Source organism: Humulus lupulus, chromosome 5, assembly GCF_963169125.1.
Source record: "Humulus lupulus chromosome 5, drHumLupu1.1, whole genome shotgun sequence".
NCBI classification, from domain to species: Eukaryota; Viridiplantae; Streptophyta; class Magnoliopsida; order Rosales; family Cannabaceae; genus Humulus; species Humulus lupulus.
In genome coordinates, this window is record NC_084797.1 from 795,295 (window position 1) to 815,030 (window position 19,736).

Sequence of the window (19,736 nt, forward strand, 5' to 3'; positions counted from 1 at the left end):
CCCTTTTTGATGGCAATTTTCGCAAGTTTTTTCCTTATATTCGTACATCTCTCCGTATTTTGACTCTATCTCCCTCTACACACCTCGGCTTCGCACGAAATTTTACAAATAGAACCCTAAGACATAGGGCTACAACTTTTGTGCCCATGACCCTCGCATATTATTTAGTCTTCACTATGAAAACATTGGTCGAATCCATATTAGAGAAATCGAAGATTTCTGAAAGGGGTACCCCTTTGGTGAATCGGAGATTTCACTAATTTCTCCGAAATGTATTGCCCTCGTGTTCAACTCGTTCGATATTTTTCCCCAAGAGATCTCATGGGTAAATGAATATATTGGAGTGGAAACGGACCCTTAAATCAACATTTCAAAAAAAATTCCCCTTTTTGATGGCAATTTTCGCAAGTTTTTTCCTTATATTAGTACATCTCACAGTATTTTAACTGTATCACCCTCTACCCAACTCGGACTAGCCCGAAATTTTACACATAGAACCCTAAGACATAGGGCTACAACTTTTGTGCCCATGACCCTCGCATATTATTTAGTATTCACTATGAAAACATTGCTCGAATACATATTAGAGAAATCGAAGATTTCTGAAAGGGGTACCCCTTTGGTGAATTGGAGATTTCACTAATTTCTCCGAAATGTATTGCCCTCGTGTTGAACTCGTTCGATATTTTTCCCCAAGAGATCTCATGGGTAAATGAATATATTGGAGTGGAAACGGACCCTTAAATCAACATTTCAAAAAAAATTCCCCCTTTTGATGGCAATTTTCGCAAGTATTTTCCTTATATTAGTACATCTCACATTATTTTGACTCTATCACCCTCTACCCAACTCGGATTAGCACGAAATTTTACACATAGAACCCTAAGACATAGGGCTACAACTTTTGTGCCCATGACCCTCGCATATTATTTAGTATTCACTATGAAAACGTTGCTCGAATCGATATTAGAGAAATCGAAGATTTTTGAAAGGGGTACCCCTTTGGTGAATTGGAGATTTCACTAATTTCTCCAAAATGTATTGCCTTCGTGTTCAACTCGTTCGATATTTTTCCCCAAGAGATCTCATGGGTAAATGAATATATTGGAGTTGAAACGGACCCTTAAATCAACATTTCAAAAAAAATTCCCCTTTTTGATGGCAATTTTCGCAAGTTTTTTCCTTATATTAGTACATCTCACATTATTTTGACTCTATCACCCTCTACCCAACTCGGATTAGCACGAAATTTTACACATAGAAACCTAAGACATAGGGCTACAACTTTTGTGCCCATGACCCTCGCATATTATTTAGTTTCACTATGAAAACATTGCTCGAATACATATTAGAGAAATCGAAGATTTCTGAAAGGGGTACCCCTTTGGTGAATTGGAGATTTCACTAATTTCTCCGAAATGTATTGCCCTCGTGTTGAACTCGTTCGATATTTTTCCCTAAGAGATCTCATGGGTAAATGAATATATTGGAGTGGAAACGGACCCTTAAATCAACATTTCAAAAAAAATTCCCCCTTTTGATGGCAATTTTCGCAAGTATTTTCCTTATATTAGTACATTTCACATTATTTTGACTCTATCACCCTCTACCCAACTCGGATTAGCACGAAATTTTACACATAGAACCCTAAGACATAGGGCTACAACTTTTGTGCCCATGACCCTCGCATATTATTTAGTTTCACTATGAAAACATTGCTCGAATCCATATTAGAGAAATCGAAGATTTCTGAAAGGGGTACCCCTTTGGTGAATTGGAGATTTCACTAATTTCTCCGAAATGTATTGCCCTCGTGTTGAACTCGTTCGATATTTTTCCCCAAGAGATCTCATGGGTAAATGAATATGTTGGAGTCGAAACGGACCCTTAAATCAACATTTCAAAAAAAATTCCCCTTTTTGATGGCAATTTTCGCAAGTATTTTCCTTATATTAGTACATCTCACATTATTTTGACTCTATCACCCTCTACCCAACTCGGATTAGCACGAAATTTTACACATAGAACCCTAAGACATAGGGCTACAACTTTTGTGCCCATGACCCTCGCATATTATTTAGTATTCACTATGAAAACGTTGCTCGAATCGATATTAGAGAAATCGAAGATTTTTGAAAGGGGTACCCCTTTGGTGAATTGGAGATTTCACTAATTTCTCCAAAATGTATTGCCTTCGTGTTCAACTCGTTCGATATTTTTCCCCAAGAGATCTCATGGGTAAATGAATATATTGGAGTTGAAACGGACCCTTAAATCAACATTTCAAAAAAAATTCCCCTTTTTGATGGCAATTTTCGCAAGTTTTTTCCTTATATTCGTACATCTCTCCGTATTTTGACTCTATCTCCCTCTACACACCTCGGCTTCGCACGAAATTTTACAAATAGAACCCTAAGACATAGGGCTACAACTTTTGTGCCCATGACCCTCGCATATTATTTAGTTTCACTATGAAAACATTGCTCGAATCCATATTAGAGAAATCGAAGATTTCTGAAAGGGGTACCCCTTTGGTGAATCGGAGATTTCACTAATTTCTCCGAAATGTATTGCCCTCGTGTTCAACTCGTTCGATATTTTTCCCCAAGAGATCTCATGGGTAAATGAATATATTGGAGTGGAAACGGACCCTTAAATCAACATTTCAAAAAAAATTCCCCTTTTTGATGGCAATTTTCGCAAGTTTTTTCCTTATATTAGTACATCTCACATTATTTTGACTCTATCACCCTCTACCCAACTCGGATTAGCACGAAATTTTACACATAGAACCCTAAGACATAGGGCTACAACTTTTGTGCCCATGACCCTCGCATATTATTTAGTTTCACTATGAAAACATTGCTCGAATCCATATTAGAGAAATCGAAGATTTCTGAAAGGGGTACCCCTTTGGTGAATTGGAGATTTCACTAATTTCTCCGAAATGTATTGCCCTAGTGTTAAACTCGTTCGATATTTTTCCCCAAGAGATCTCATGGGTAAATGAATATGTTGGAGTCGAAACGGACCCTTAAATCAACATTTCAAAAAAAATTCCCCTTTTTGATGGCAATTTTCGCAAGTATTTTCCTTATATTAGTACATCTCACATTATTTTGACTCTATCACCCTCTACCCAACTCGGATTAGCACGAAATTTTACACATAGAACCCTAAGACATAGGGCTAAAACTTTTGTGCCCATGACCCTCGCATATTATTTAGTATTCACTATGAAAACGTTGCTCGAATCGATATTAGAGAAATCGAAGATTTTTGAAAGGGGTACCCCTTTGGTGAATTGGAGATTTCACTAATTTCTCCAAAATGTATTGCCTTCGTGTTCAACTCGTTCGATATTTTTCCCCAAGAGATCTCATGGGTAAATGAATATATTGGAGTTGAAACGGACCCTTAAATCAACATTTCAAAAAAAATTCCCCTTTTTGATGGCAATTTTCGCAAGTTTTTTCCTTATATTAGTACATCTCACATTATTTTGACTCTATCACCCTCTACCCAACTCGGATTAGCACGAAATTTTACACATAGAAACCTAAGACATAGGGCTACAACTTTTGTGCCCATGACCCTCGCATATTATTTAGTTTCACTATGAAAACATTGCTCGAATACATATTAGAGAAATCGAAGATTTCTGAAAGGGGTACCCCTTTGGTGAATTGGAGATTTCACTAATTTCTCCGAAATGTATTGCCCTCGTGTTGAACTCGTTCGATATTTTTCCCTAAGAGATCTCATGGGTAAATGAATATATTGGAGTGGAAACGGACCCTTAAATCAACATTTCAAAAAAAATTCCCCCTTTTGATGGCAATTTTCGCAAGTATTTTCCTTATATTAGTACATTTCACATTATTTTGACTCTATCACCCTCTACCCAACTCGGATTAGCACGAAATTTTACACATAGAACCCTAAGACATAGGGCTACAACTTTTGTGCCCATGACCCTCGCATATTATTTAGTTTCACTATGAAAACATTGCTCGAATCCATATTAGAGAAATCGAAGATTTCTGAAAGGGGTACCCCTTTGGTGAATTGGAGATTTCACTAATTTCTCCGAAATGTATTGCCCTCGTGTTGAACTCGTTCGATATTTTTCCCCAAGAGATCTCATGGGTAAATGAATATGTTGGAGTCGAAACGGACCCTTAAATCAACATTTCAAAAAAAATTCCCCTTTTTGATGGCAATTTTCGCAAGTATTTTCCTTATATTAGTACATCTCACATTATTTTGACTCTATCACCCTCTACCCAACTCGGATTAGCACGAAATTTTACACATAGAACCCTAAGACATAGGGCTACAACTTTTGTGCCCATGACCCTCGCATATTATTTAGTATTCACTATGAAAACGTTGCTCGAATCGATATTAGAGAAATCGAAGATTTTTGAAAGGGGTACCCCTTTGGTGAATTGGAGATTTCACTAATTTCTCCAAAATGTATTGCCTTCGTGTTCAACTCGTTCGATATTTTTCCCCAAGAGATCTCATGGGTAAATGAATATATTGGAGTTGAAACGGACCCTTAAATCAACATTTTAAAAAAAATTCCCCTTTTTGATGGCAATTTTCGCAAGTTTTTTCCTTATATTCGTACATCTCTCCGTATTTTGACTCTATCTCCCTCTACACACCTCGGCTTCGCACGAAATTTTACAAATAGAACCCTAAGACATAGGGCTACAACTTTTGTGCCCATGACCCTCGCATATTATTTAGTTTCACTATGAAAACATTGCTCGAATCCATATTAGAGAAATCGAAGATTTCTGAAAGGGGTACCCCTTTGGTGAATCGGAGATTTCACTAATTTCTCCGAAATGTATTGCCCTCGTGTTCAACTCGTTCGATATTTTTCCCCAAGAGATCTCATGGGTAAATGAATATATTGGAGTGGAAACGGACCCTTAAATCAACATTTCAAAAAAAATTCCCCTTTTTGATGGCAATTTTCGCAAGTTTTTTCCTTATATTAGTACATCTCACATTATTTTGACTCTATCACCCTCTACCCAACTCGGATTAGCACGAAATTTTACACATAGAACCCTAAGACATAGGGCTACAACTTTTGTGCCCATGACCCTCGCATATTATTTAGTTTCACTATGAAAACATTGCTCGAATCCATATTAGAGAAATCGAAGATTTCTGAAAGGGGTACCCCTTTGGTGAATTGGAGATTTCACTAATTTCTCCGAAATGTATTGCCCTAGTGTTGAACTCGTTCGATATTTTTCCCCAAGAGATCTCATGGGTAAATGAATATGTTGGAGTCGAAACGGACCCTTAAATCAACATTTCAAAAAAAATTCCCCTTTTTGATGGCAATTTTCGCAAGTATTTTCCTTATATTAGTACATCTCACATTATTTTGACTCTATCACCCTCTACCCAACTCGGATTAGCACGAAATTTTACACATAGAACCCTAAGACATAGGGCTACAACTTTTGTGCCCATGACCCTCGCATATTATTTAGTATTCACTATGAAAACGTTGCTCGAATCCATATTAGAGAAATCGAAGATTTCTGAAAGGGGTACCCCTTTGGTGAATTGGAGATTTCACTAATTTCTCCGAAATGTATTGCCTTCGTGTTCAACTCGTTCGATATTTTTCCCCAAGAGATCTCATGGGTAAATGAATATGTTGGAGTCGAAACGGACCCTTAAATCAACATTTCAAAAAAAATTCCCCTTTTTGATGGCAATTTTCGCAAGTATTTTCCTTATATTAGTACATCTCACATTATTTTGACTCTATCACCCTCTACCCAACTCGGATTAGCACGAAATTTTACACATAGAACCCTAAGACATAGGGCTACAACTTTTGTGCCCATGACCCTCGCATATTATTTAGTATTCACTATGAAAACGTTGCTCGAATCGATATTAGAGAAATCGAAGATTTTTGAAAGGGGTACCCCTTTGGTGAATTGGAGATTTCACTAATTTCTCCGAAATGTATTGCCCTCGTGTTGAACTCGTTCGATATTTTTCCCCAAGAGATCTCATGGGTAAATGAATATATTGGAGTGGAAACGGACCCTTAAATCAACATTTCAAAAAAAATTCCCCTTTTTGATGGCAATTTTCGCAAGTTTTTTCCTTATATTAGTACATCTCACATTATTTTGACTCTATCACCCTCTACCCAACTCGGATTAGCACGAAATTTTACACATAGAACCCTAAGACATAGGGCTACAACTTTTGTGCCCATGACCCTCGCATATTATTTAGTATTCACTATGAAAACGTTGCTCGAATCGATATTAGAGAAATCGAAGATTTTTGAAAGGGGTACCCCTTTGGTGAATTGGAGATTTCACTAATTTCTCCAAAATGTATTGCCTTCGTGTTCAACTCGTTCGATATTTTTCCCCAAGAGATCTCATGGGTAAATGAATATATTGGAGTTGAAACGGACCCTTAAATCAACATTTCAAAAAAAATTCCCCTTTTTGATGGCAATTTTCGCAAGTTTTTTCCTTATATTCGTACATCTCTCCGTATTTTGACTCTATCTCCCTCTACACACCTCGGCTTCGCACGAAATTTTACAAATAGAACCCTAAGACATAGGGCTACAACTTTTGTGCCCATGACCCTCGCATATTATTTAGTCTTCACTATGAAAACATTGCTCGAATCCATATTAGAGAAATCGAAGATTTCTGAAAGGGGTACCCCTTTGGTGAATCGGAGATTTCACTAATTTCTCCGAAATGTATTGCCCTCGTGTTCAACTCGTTCGATATTTTTCCCCAAGAGATCTCATGGGTAAATGAATATATTGGAGTGGAAACGGACCCTTAAATCAACATTTCAAAAAAAATTCCCCTTTTTGATGGCAATTTTCGCAAGTTTTTTCCTTATATTAGTACATCTCACAGTATTTTAACTGTATCACCCTCTACCCAACTCGGACTAGCCCGAAATTTTACACATAGAACCCTAAGACATAGGGCTACAACTTTTGTGCCCATAACCCTCGCATATTATTTAGTTTCACTATGAAAACATTGCTCGAATCCATATTAGAGAAATCGAAGATTTCTGAAAGGGGTACCCCTTTGGTGAATTGGAGATTTCACTAATTTCTCCGAAATGTATTGCCCTCGTGTTGAACTCGTTCGATATTTTTCCCCAAGAGATCTCATGGGTAAATGAATATATTGGAGTGGAAACGGACCCTTAAATCAACATTTCAAAAAAAATTCCCCTTTTTGATGGCAATTTTCGCAAGTTTTTTCCTTATATTAGTACATCTCACATTATTTTGACTCTATCACCCTCTACCCAACTCGGATTAGCACGAAATTTTACACATAGAACCCTAAGACATAGGGCTACAACTTTTGTGCCCATGACCCTCGCATATTATTTAGTATTCACTATGAAAACGTTGCTCGAATCGATATTAGAGAAATCGAAGATTTTTGAAAGGGGTACCCCTTTGGTGAATTGGAGATTTCACTAATTTCTCCAAAATGTATTGCCTTCGTGTTCAACTCGTTCGATATTTTTCCCCAAGAGATCTCATGGGTAAATGAATATATTGGAGTTGAAACGGACCCTTAAATCAACATTTCAAAAAAAATTCCCCTTTTTGATGGCAATTTTCGCAAGTTTTTTCCTTATATTCGTACATCTCTCCGTATTTTGACTCTATCTCCCTCTACACACCTCGGCTTCGCACGAAATTTTACAAATAGAACCCTAAGACATAGGGCTACAACTTTTGTGCCCATGACCCTCGCATATTATTTAGTCTTCACTATGAAAACATTGCTCGAATCCATATTAGAGAAATCGAAGATTTCTGAAAGGGGTACCCCTTTGGTGAATCGGAGATTTCACTAATTTCTCCGAAATGTATTGCCCTCGTGTTCAACTCGTTCGATATTTTTCCCCAAGAGATCTCATGGGTAAATGAATATATTGGAGTGGAAACGGACCCTTAAATCAACATTTCAAAAAAAATTCCCCTTTTTGATGGCAATTTTCGCAAGTTTTTTCCTTATATTAGTACATCTCACATTATTTTGACTCTATCACCCTCTACCCAACTCGGATTAGCACGAAATTTTACACATAGAACCCTAAGACATAGGGCTACAACTTTTGTGCCCATGACCCTCGCATATTATTTAGTATTCACTATGAAAACGTTGCTCGAATCGATATTAGAGAAATCGAAGATTTTTGAAAGGGGTACCCCTTTGGTGAATTGGAGATTTCACTAATTTCTCCAAAATGTATTGCCTTCGTGTTCAACTCGTTCGATATTTTTCCCCAAGAGATCTCATGGGTAAATGAATATATTGGAGTTGAAACGGACCCTTAAATCAACATTTCAAAAAAAATTCCCCTTTTTGATGGCAATTTTCGCAAGTTTTTTCCTTATATTCGTACATCTCTCCGTATTTTGACTCTATCTCCCTCTACACACCTCGGCTTCGCACGAAATTTTACAAATAGAACCCTAAGACATAGGGCTACAACTTTTGTGCCCATGACCCTCGCATATTATTTAGTCTTCACTATGAAAACATTGCTCGAATCCATATTAGAGAAATCGAAGATTTCTGAAAGGGGTACCCCTTTGGTGAATCGGAGATTTCACTAATTTCTCCGAAATGTATTGCCCTCGTGTTCAACTCGTTCGATATTTTTCCCCAAGAGATCTCATGGGTAAATGAATATATTGGAGTGGAAACGGACCCTTAAATCAACATTTCAAAAAAAATTCCCCTTTTTGATGGCAATTTTCGCAAGTTTTTTCCTTATATTAGTACATCTCACAGTATTTTAACTGTATCACCCTCTACCCAACTCGGACTAGCCCGAAATTTTACACATAGAACCCTAAGACATAGGGCTACAACTTTTGTGCCCATAACCCTCGCATATTATTTAGTTTCACTATGAAAACATTGCTCGAATCCATATTAGAGAAATCGAAGATTTCTGAAAGGGGTACCCCTTTGGTGAATTGGAGATTTCACTAATTTCTCCGAAATGTATTGCCCTCGTGTTGAACTCGTTCGATATTTTTCCCCAAGAGATCTCATGGGTAAATGAATATGTTGGAGTCGAAACGGACCCTTAAATCAACATTTCAAAAAAAATTCCCCTTTTTGATGGCAATTTTCGCAAGTTTTTTCCTTATATTAGTACATCTCACATTATTTTGACTCTATCACCCTCTACCCAACTCGGATTAGCACGAAATTTTACACATAGAACCCTAAGACATAGGGCTACAACTTTTGTGCCCATGACCCTCGCATATTATTTAGTATTCACTATGAAAACGTTGCTCGAATCGATATTAGAGAAATCGAAGATTTTTGAAAGGGGTACCCCTTTGGTGAATTGGAGATTTCACTAATTTCTCCAAAATGTATTGCCTTCGTGTTGAACTCGTTCGATATTTTTCCCCAAGAGATCTCATGGGTAAATGAATATATTGGAGTTGAAACGGACCCTTAAATCAACATTTCAAAAAAAATTCCCCTTTTTGATGGCAATTTTCGCAAGTTTTTTCCTTATATTCGTACATCTCTCCGTATTTTGACTCTATCTCCCTCTACACACCTCGGCTTCGCACGAAATTTTACAAATAGTACCCTAAGACATAGGGCTACAACTTTTGTGCCCATGACCCTCGCATATTATTTAGTCTTCACTATGAAAACATTGCTCGAATCCATATTAGAGAAATCGAAGATTTCTGAAAGGGGTACCCCTTTGGTGAATCGGAGATTTCACTAATTTCTCCGAAATGTATTGCCCTCGTGTTCAACTCGTTCGATATTTTTCCCCAAGAGATCTCATGGGTAAATGAATATATTGGAGTGGAAACGGACCCTTAAATCAACATTTCAAAAAAAATTCCCCTTTTTGATGGCAATTTTCGCAAGTTTTTTCCTTATATTAGTACATCTCACAGTATTTTAACTGTATCACCCTCTACCCAACTCGGACTAGCCCGAAATTTTACACATAGAACCCTAAGACATAGGGCTACAACTTTTGTGCCCATGACCCTCGCATATTATTTAGTTTCACTATGAAAACATTGCTCGAATCCATATTAGAGAAATCGAAGATTTCTGAAAGGGGTACCCCTTTGGTGAATTGGAGATTTCACTAATTTCTCCGAAATGTATTGCCCTCGTGTTGAACTCGTTCGATATTTTTCCCCAAGAGATCTCATGGGTAAATGAATATGTTGGAGTCGAAACGGACCCTTAAATCAACATTTCAAAAAAAATTCCCCTTTTTGATGGCAATTTTCGCAAGTTTTTTCCTTATATTAGTACATCTCACATTATTTTGACTCTATCACCCTCTACCCAACTCGGATTAGCACGAAATTTTACACATAGAACCCTAAGACATAGGGCTACAACTTTTGTGCCCATGACCCTCGCATATTATTTAGTATTCACTATGAAAACGTTGCTCGAATCGATATTAGAGAAATCGAAGATTTTTGAAAGGGGTACCCCTTTGGTGAATTGGAGATTTCACTAATTTCTCCAAAATGTATTGCCTTCGTGTTCAACTCGTTCGATATTTTTCCCCAAGAGATCTCATGGGTAAATGAATATATTGGAGTTGAAACGGACCCTTAAATCAACATTTCAAAAAAAATTCCCCTTTTTGATGGCAATTTTCGCAAGTTTTTTCCTTATATTCGTACATCTCTCCGTATTTTGACTCTATCTCCCTCTACACACCTCGGCTTCGCACGAAATTTTACAAATAGAACCCTAAGACATAGGGCTACAACTTTTGTGCCCATGACCCTCGCATATTATTTAGTCTTCACTATGAAAACATTGCTCGAATCCATATTAGAGAAATCGAAGATTTCTGAAAGGGGTACCCCTTTGGTGAATCGGAGATTTCACTAATTTCTCCGAAATGTATTGCCCTCGTGTTCAACTCGTTCGATATTTTTCCCCAAGAGATCTCATGGGTAAATGAATATATTGGAGTGGAAACGGACCCTTAAATCAACATTTCAAAAAAAATTCCCCTTTTTGATGGCAATTTTCGCAAGTTTTTTCCTTATATTAGTACATCTCACATTATTTTGACTCTATCACCCTCTACCCAACTCGGATTAGCACGAAATTTTACACATAGAACCCTAAGACATAGGGCTACAACTTTTGTGCCCATGACCCTCGCATATTATTTAGTATTCACTATGAAAACGTTGCTCGAATCGATATTAGAGAAATCGAAGATTTTTGAAAGGGGTACCCCTTTGGTGAATTGGAGATTTCACTAATTTCTCCAAAATGTATTGCCTTCGTGTTCAACTCGTTCGATATTTTTCCCCAAGAGATCTCATGGGTAAATGAATATATTGGAGTTGAAACGGACCCTTAAATCAACATTTCAAAAAAAATTCCCCTTTTTGATGGCAATTTTCGCAAGTTTTTTCCTTATATTCGTACATCTCTCCGTATTTTGACTCTATCTCCCTCTACACACCTCGGCTTCGCACGAAATTTTACAAATAGAACCCTAAGACATAGGGCTACAACTTTTGTGCCCATGACCCTCGCATATTATTTAGTCTTCACTATGAAAACATTGCTCGAATCCATATTAGAGAAATCGAAGATTTCTGAAAGGGGTACCCCTTTGGTGAATCGGAGATTTCACTAATTTCTCCGAAATGTATTGCCCTCGTGTTCAACTCGTTCGATATTTTTCCCCAAGAGATCTCATGGGTAAATGAATATATTGGAGTGGAAACGGACCCTTAAATCAACATTTCAAAAAAAATTCCCCTTTTTGATGGCAATTTTCGCAAGTTTTTTCCTTATATTAGTACATCTCACAGTATTTTAACTGTATCACCCTCTACCCAACTCGGACTAGCCCGAAATTTTACACATAGAACCCTAAGACATAGGGCTACAACTTTTGTGCCCATAACCCTCGCATATTATTTAGTTTCACTATGAAAACATTGCTCGAATCCATATTAGAGAAATCGAAGATTTCTGAAAGGGGTACCCCTTTGGTGAATTGGAGATTTCACTAATTTCTCCGAAATGTATTGCCCTCGTGTTGAACTCGTTCGATATTTTTCCCCAAGAGATCTCATGGGTAAATGAATATGTTGGAGTCGAAACGGACCCTTAAATCAACATTTCAAAAAAAATTCCCCTTTTTGATGGCAATTTTCGCAAGTTTTTTCCTTATATTAGTACATCTCACATTATTTTGACTCTATCACCCTCTACCCAACTCGGATTAGCACGAAATTTTACACATAGAACCCTAAGACATAGGGCTACAACTTTTGTGCCCATGACCCTCGCATATTATTTAGTATTCACTATGAAAACGTTGCTCGAATCGATATTAGAGAAATCGAAGATTTTTGAAAGGGGTACCCCTTTGGTGAATTGGAGATTTCACTAATTTCTCCAAAATGTATTGCCTTCGTGTTGAACTCGTTCGATATTTTTCCCCAAGAGATCTCATGGGTAAATGAATATATTGGAGTTGAAACGGACCCTTAAATCAACATTTCAAAAAAAATTCCCCTTTTTGATGGCAATTTTCGCAAGTTTTTTCCTTATATTCGTACATCTCTCCGTATTTTGACTCTATCTCCCTCTACACACCTCGGCTTCGCACGAAATTTTACAAATAGTACCCTAAGACATAGGGCTACAACTTTTGTGCCCATGACCCTCGCATATTATTTAGTCTTCACTATGAAAACATTGCTCGAATCCATATTAGAGAAATCGAAGATTTCTGAAAGGGGTACCCCTTTGGTGAATCGGAGATTTCACTAATTTCTCCGAAATGTATTGCCCTCGTGTTCAACTCGTTCGATATTTTTCCCCAAGAGATCTCATGGGTAAATGAATATATTGGAGTGGAAACGGACCCTTAAATCAACATTTCAAAAAAAATTCCCCTTTTTGATGGCAATTTTCGCAAGTTTTTTCCTTATATTAGTACATCTCACAGTATTTTAACTGTATCACCCTCTACCCAACTCGGACTAGCCCGAAATTTTACACATAGAACCCTAAGACATAGGGCTACAACTTTTGTGCCCATGACCCTCGCATATTATTTAGTTTCACTATGAAAACATTGCTCGAATCCATATTAGAGAAATCGAAGATTTCTGAAAGGGGTACCCCTTTGGTGAATTGGAGATTTCACTAATTTCTCCGAAATGTATTGCCCTCGTGTTGAACTCGTTCGATATTTTTCCCCAAGAGATCTCATGGGTAAATGAATATGTTGGAGTCGAAACGGACCCTTAAATCAACATTTCAAAAAAAATTCCCCTTTTTGATGGCAATTTTCGCAAGTTTTTTCCTTATATTAGTACATCTCACATTATTTTGACTCTATCACCCTCTACCCAACTCGGATTAGCACGAAATTTTACACATAGAACCCTAAGACATAGGGCTACAACTTTTGTGCCCATGACCCTCGCATATTATTTAGTATTCACTATGAAAACGTTGCTCGAATCGATATTAGAGAAATCGAAGATTTTTGAAAGGGGTACCCCTTTGGTGAATTGGAGATTTCACTAATTTCTCCAAAATGTATTGCCTTCGTGTTCAACTCGTTCGATATTTTTCCCCAAGAGATCTCATGGGTAAATGAATATATTGGAGTTGAAACGGACCCTTAAATCAACATTTCAAAAAAAATTCCCCTTTTTGATGGCAATTTTCGCAAGTTTTTTCCTTATATTCGTACATCTCTCCGTATTTTGACTCTATCTCCCTCTACACACCTCGGCTTCGCACGAAATTTTACAAATAGAACCCTAAGACATAGGGCTACAACTTTTGTGCCCATGACCCTCGCATATTATTTAGTCTTCACTATGAAAACATTGCTCGAATCCATATTAGAGAAATCGAAGATTTCTGAAAGGGGTACCCCTTTGGTGAATCGGAGATTTCACTAATTTCTCCGAAATGTATTGCCCTCGTGTTCAACTCGTTCGATATTTTTCCCCAAGAGATCTCATGGGTAAATGAATATATTGGAGTGGAAACGGACCCTTAAATCAACATTTCAAAAAAAATTCCCCTTTTTGATGGCAATTTTCGCAAGTTTTTTCCTTATATTAGTACATCTCACAGTATTTTAACTGTATCACCCTCTACCCAACTCGGACTAGCCCGAAATTTTACACATAGAACCCTAAGACATAGGGCTACAACTTTTGTGCCCATGACCCTCGCATATTATTTAGTTTCACTATGAAAACATTGCTCGAATCCATATTAGAGAAATCGAAGATTTCTGAAAGGGGTACCCCTTTGGTGAATCGGAGATTTCACTAATTTCTCCGAAATGTATTGCCCTCGTGTTCAACTCGTTCGATATTTTTCCCCAAGAGATCTCATGGGTAAATGAATATATTGGAGTGGAAACGGACCCTTAAATCAACATTTCAAAAAAAATTCCCCTTTTTGATGGCAATTTTCGCAAGTTTTTTCCTTATATTAGTACATCTCACATTATTTTGACTCTATCACCCTCTACCCAACTCGGATTAGCACGAAATTTTACACATAGAAACCTAAGACATAGGGCTACAACTTTTGTGCCCATGACCCTCGCATATTATTTAGTTTCACTATGAAAACATTGCTCGAATCCATATTAGAGAAATCGAAGATTTCTGAAAGGGGTACCCCTTTGGTGAATTGGAGATTTCACTAATTTCTCCGAAATGTATTGCCCTCGTGTTGAACTCGTTCGATATTTTTCCCCAAGAGATCTCATGGGTAAATGAATATGTTGGAGTCGAAACGGACCCTTAAATCAACATTTCAAAAAAAATTCCCCTTTTTGATGGCAATTTTCGCAAGTTTTTTCCTTATATTAGTACATCTCACATTATTTTGACTCTATCACCCTCTACCCAACTCGGATTAGCACGAAATTTTACACATAGAACCCTAAGACATAGGGCTACAACTTTTGTGCCCATGACCCTCGCATATTATTTAGTATTCACTATGAAAACGTTGCTCGAATCGATATTAGAGAAATCGAAGATTTTTGAAAGGGGTACCCCTTTGGTGAATTGGAGATTTCACTAATTTCTCCAAAATGTATTGCCTTCGTGTTCAACTCGTTCGATATTTTTCCCCAAGAGATCTCATGGGTAAATGAATATATTGGAGTTGAAACGTACCCTTAAATCAACATTTCAAAAAAAATTCCCCTTTTTGATGGCAATTTTCGCAAGTTTTTTCCTTATATTCGTACATCTCTCCGTATTTTGACTCTATCTCCCTCTACACACCTCGGCTTCGCACGAAATTTTACAAATAGAACCCTAAGACATAGGGCTACAACTTTTGTGCCCATGACCCTCGCATATTATTTAGTTTCACTATGAAAACATTGCTCGAATCCATATTAGAGAAATCGAAGATTTCTGAAAGGGGTACCCCTTTGGTGAATCGGAGATTTCACTAATTTCTCCGAAATGTATTGCCCTCGTGTTCAACTCGTTCGATATTTTTCCCCAAGAGATCTCATGGGTAAATGAATATATTGGAGTGGAAACGGACCCTTAAATCAACATTTCAAAAAAAATTCCCCTTTTTGATGGCAATTTTCGCAAGTTTTTTCCTTATATTAGTACATCTCACATTATTTTGACTCTATCACCCTCTACCCAACTCGGATTAGCACGAAATTTTACACATAGAAACCTAAGACATAGGGCTACAACTTTTGTGCCCATGACCCTCGCATATTATTTAGTTTCACTATGAAAACATTGCTCGAATACATATTAGAGAAATCGAAGATTTCTGAAAGGGGTACCCCTTTGGTGAATTGGAGATTTCACTAATTTCTCCGAAATGTATTGCCCTCGTGTTGAACTCGTTCGATATTTTTCCCCAAGAGATCTCATGGGTAAATGAATATATTGGAGTGGAAACGGACCCTTAAATCAACATTTCAAAAAAAATTCCCCCTTTTGATGGCAATTTTCGCAAGTATTTTCCTTATATTAGTACATTTCACATTATTTTGACTCTATCACCCTCTACCCAACTCGGATTAGCACGAAATTTTACACATAGAACCCTAAGACATAGGGCTACAACTTTTGTGCCCATGACCCTCGCATATTATTTAGTTTCACTATGAAAACATTGCGCGAATCCATATTAGAGAAATCGAAGATTTCTGAAAGGGGTACCCCTTTGGTGAATTGGAGATTTCACTAATTTCTCCGAAATGTATTGCCCTCGTGTTGAACTCGTTCGATATTTTTCCCCAAGAGATCTCATGGGTAAATGAATATATTGGAGTTGAAACGTACCCTTAAATCAACATTTCAAAAAAAATTCCCCTTTTTGATGGCAATTTTCGCAAGTTTTTTCCTTATATTCGTACATCTCTCCGTATTTTGACTCTATCTCCCTCTACACACCTCGGCTTCGCACGAAATTTTACAAATAGAACCCTAAGACATAGGGCTACAACTTTTGTGCCCATGACCCTCGCATATTATTTAGTTTCACTATGAAAACATTGCTCGAATCCATATTAGAGAAATCGAAGATTTCTGAAAGGGGTACCCCTTTGGTGAATCGGAGATTTCACTAATTTCTCCGAAATGTATTGCCCTCGTGTTCAACTCGTTCGATATTTTTCCCCAAGAGATCTCATGGGTAAATGAATATATTGGAGTGGAAACGGACCCTTAAATCAACATTTCAAAAAAAATTCCCCTTTTTGATGGCAATTTTCGCAAGTTTTTTCCTTATATTAGTACATCTCACATTATTTTGACTCTATCACCCTCTACCCAACTCGGATTAGCACGAAATTTTACACATAGAAACCTAAGACATAGGGCTACAACTTTTGTGCCCATGACCCTCGCATATTATTTAGTTTCACTATGAAAACATTGCTCGAATACATATTAGAGAAATCGAAGATTTCTGAAAGGGGTACCCCTTTGGTGAATTGGAGATTTCACTAATTTCTCCGAAATGTATTGCCCTCGTGTTGAACTCGTTCGATATTTTTCCCCAAGAGATCTCATGGGTAAATGAATATATTGGAGTGGAAACGGACCCTTAAATCAACATTTCAAAAAAAATTCCCCCTTTTGATGGCAATTTTCGCAAGTATTTTCCTTATATTAGTACATTTCACATTATTTTGACTCTATCACCCTCTACCCAACTCGGATTAGCACGAAATTTTACACATAGAACCCTAAGACATAGGGCTACAACTTTTGTGCCCATGACCCTCGCATATTATTTAGTTTCACTATGAAAACATTGCTCGAATCCATATTAGAGAAATCGAAGATTTCTGAAAGGGGTACCCCTTTGGTGAATTGGAGATTTCACTAATTTCTCCGAAATGTATTGCCCTGGTGTTGAACTCGTTCGATATTTTTCCCCAAGAGATCTCATGGGTAAATGAATATGTTGGAGTCGAAACGGACCCTTAAATCAACATTTCAAAAAAAATTCCCCTTTTTGATGGCAATTTTCGCAAGTATTTTCCTTATATTAGTACATCTCACATTATTTTGACTCTATCACCCTCTAACCAACTCGGATTAGCACGAAATTTTACACATAGAACCCTAAGACATAGGGCTACAACTTTTGTGCCCATGACCCTCGCATATTATTTAGTATTCACTATGAAAACGTTGCTCGAATCGATATTAGAGAAATCGAAGATTTTTGAAAGGGGTACCCCTTTGGTGAATTGGAGATTTCACTAATTTCTCCAAAATGTATTGCCTTCGTGTTCAACTCGTTCGATATTTTTCCCCAAGAGATCTCATGGGTAAATGAATATATTGGAGTTGAAACGGACCCTTAAATCAACATTTCAAAAAAAATTCCCCTTTTTGATGGCAATTTTCGCAAGTTTTTTCCTTATATTCGTACATCTCTCCGTATTTTGACTCTATCTCCCTCTACACACCTCGGCTTCGCACGAAATTTTACAAATAGAACCCTAAGACATAGGGCTACAACTTTTGTGCCCATGACCCTCGCATATTATTTAGTTTCACTATGAAAACATTGCTCGAATCCATATTAGAGAAATCGAAGATTTCTGAAAGGGGTACCCCTTTGGTGAATCGGAGATTTCACTAATTTCTCCGAAATGTATTGCCCTCGTGTTCAACTCGTTCGATATTTTTCCCCAAGAGATCTCATGGGTAAATGAATATATTGGAGTGGAAACGGACCCTTAAATCAACATTTCAAAAAAAATTCCCCTTTTTGATGGCAATTTTCGCAAGTTTTTTCCTTATATTAGTACATCTCACATTATTTTGACTCTATCACCCTCTACCCAACTCGGATTAGCACGAAATTTTACACATAGAACCCTAAGACATAGGGCTACAACTTTTGTGCCCATGACCCTCGCATATTATTTAGTTTCACTATGAAAACATTGCTCGAATCCATATTAGAGAAATCGAAGATTTCTGAAAGGGGTACCCCTTTGGTGAATTGGAGATTTCACTAATTTCTCCGAAATGTATTGCCCTAGTGTTGAACTCGTTCGATATTTTTCCCCAAGAGATCTCATGGGTAAATGAATATGTTGGAGTCGAAACGGACCCTTAAATCAACATTTCAAAAAAAATTCCCCTTTTTGATGGCAATTTTCGCAAGTATTTTCCTTATATTAGTACATCTCACATTATTTTGACTCTATCACCCTCTACCCAACTCGGATTAGCACGAAATTTTACACATAGAACCCTAAGACATAGGGCTACAACTTTTGTGCCCATGACCCTCGCATATTATTTAGTATTCACTATGAAAACGTTGCTCGAATCGATATTAGAGAAATCGAAGATTTTTGAAAGGGGTACCCCTTTGGTGAATTGGAGATTTCACTAATTTCTCCGAAATGTATTGCCTTCGTGTTCAACTCGTTCGATATTTTTCCCCAAGAGATCTCATGGGTAAATGAATATATTGGAGTTGAAACGGACCCTTAAATCAACATTTCAAAAAAAATTCCCCTTTTTGATGGCAATTTTCGCAAGTTTTTTCCTTATATTCGTACATCTCTCCGTATTTTGACTCTATCTCCCTCTACACACCTCGGCTTCGCACGAAATTTTACAAATAGAACCCTAAGACATAGGGCTACAACTTTTGTGCCCATGACCCTCGCATATTATTTAGTCTTCACTATGAAAACATTGCTCGAATCCATATTAGAGAAATCGAAGATTTCTGAAAGGGGTACCCCTTTGGTGAATCGGAGATTTCACTAATTTCTCCGAAATGTATTGCCCTCGTGTTCAACTCGTTCGATATTTTTCCCCAAGAGATCTCATGGGTAAATGAATATATTGGAGTGGAAACGGACCCTTAAATCAACATTTAAAAAAAAATTCCCCTTTTTGATGGCAATTTTCGCAAGTTTTTTCCTTATATTAGTACATCTCACAGTATTTTAACTGTATCACCCTCTACCCAACTCGGACTAGCCCGAAATTTTACACATAGAACCCTAAGACATAGGGCTACAACTTTTGTGCCCATGACCCTCGCATATTATTTAGTATTCACTATGAAAACATTGCTCGAATACATATTAGAGAAATCGAAGATTTCTGAAAG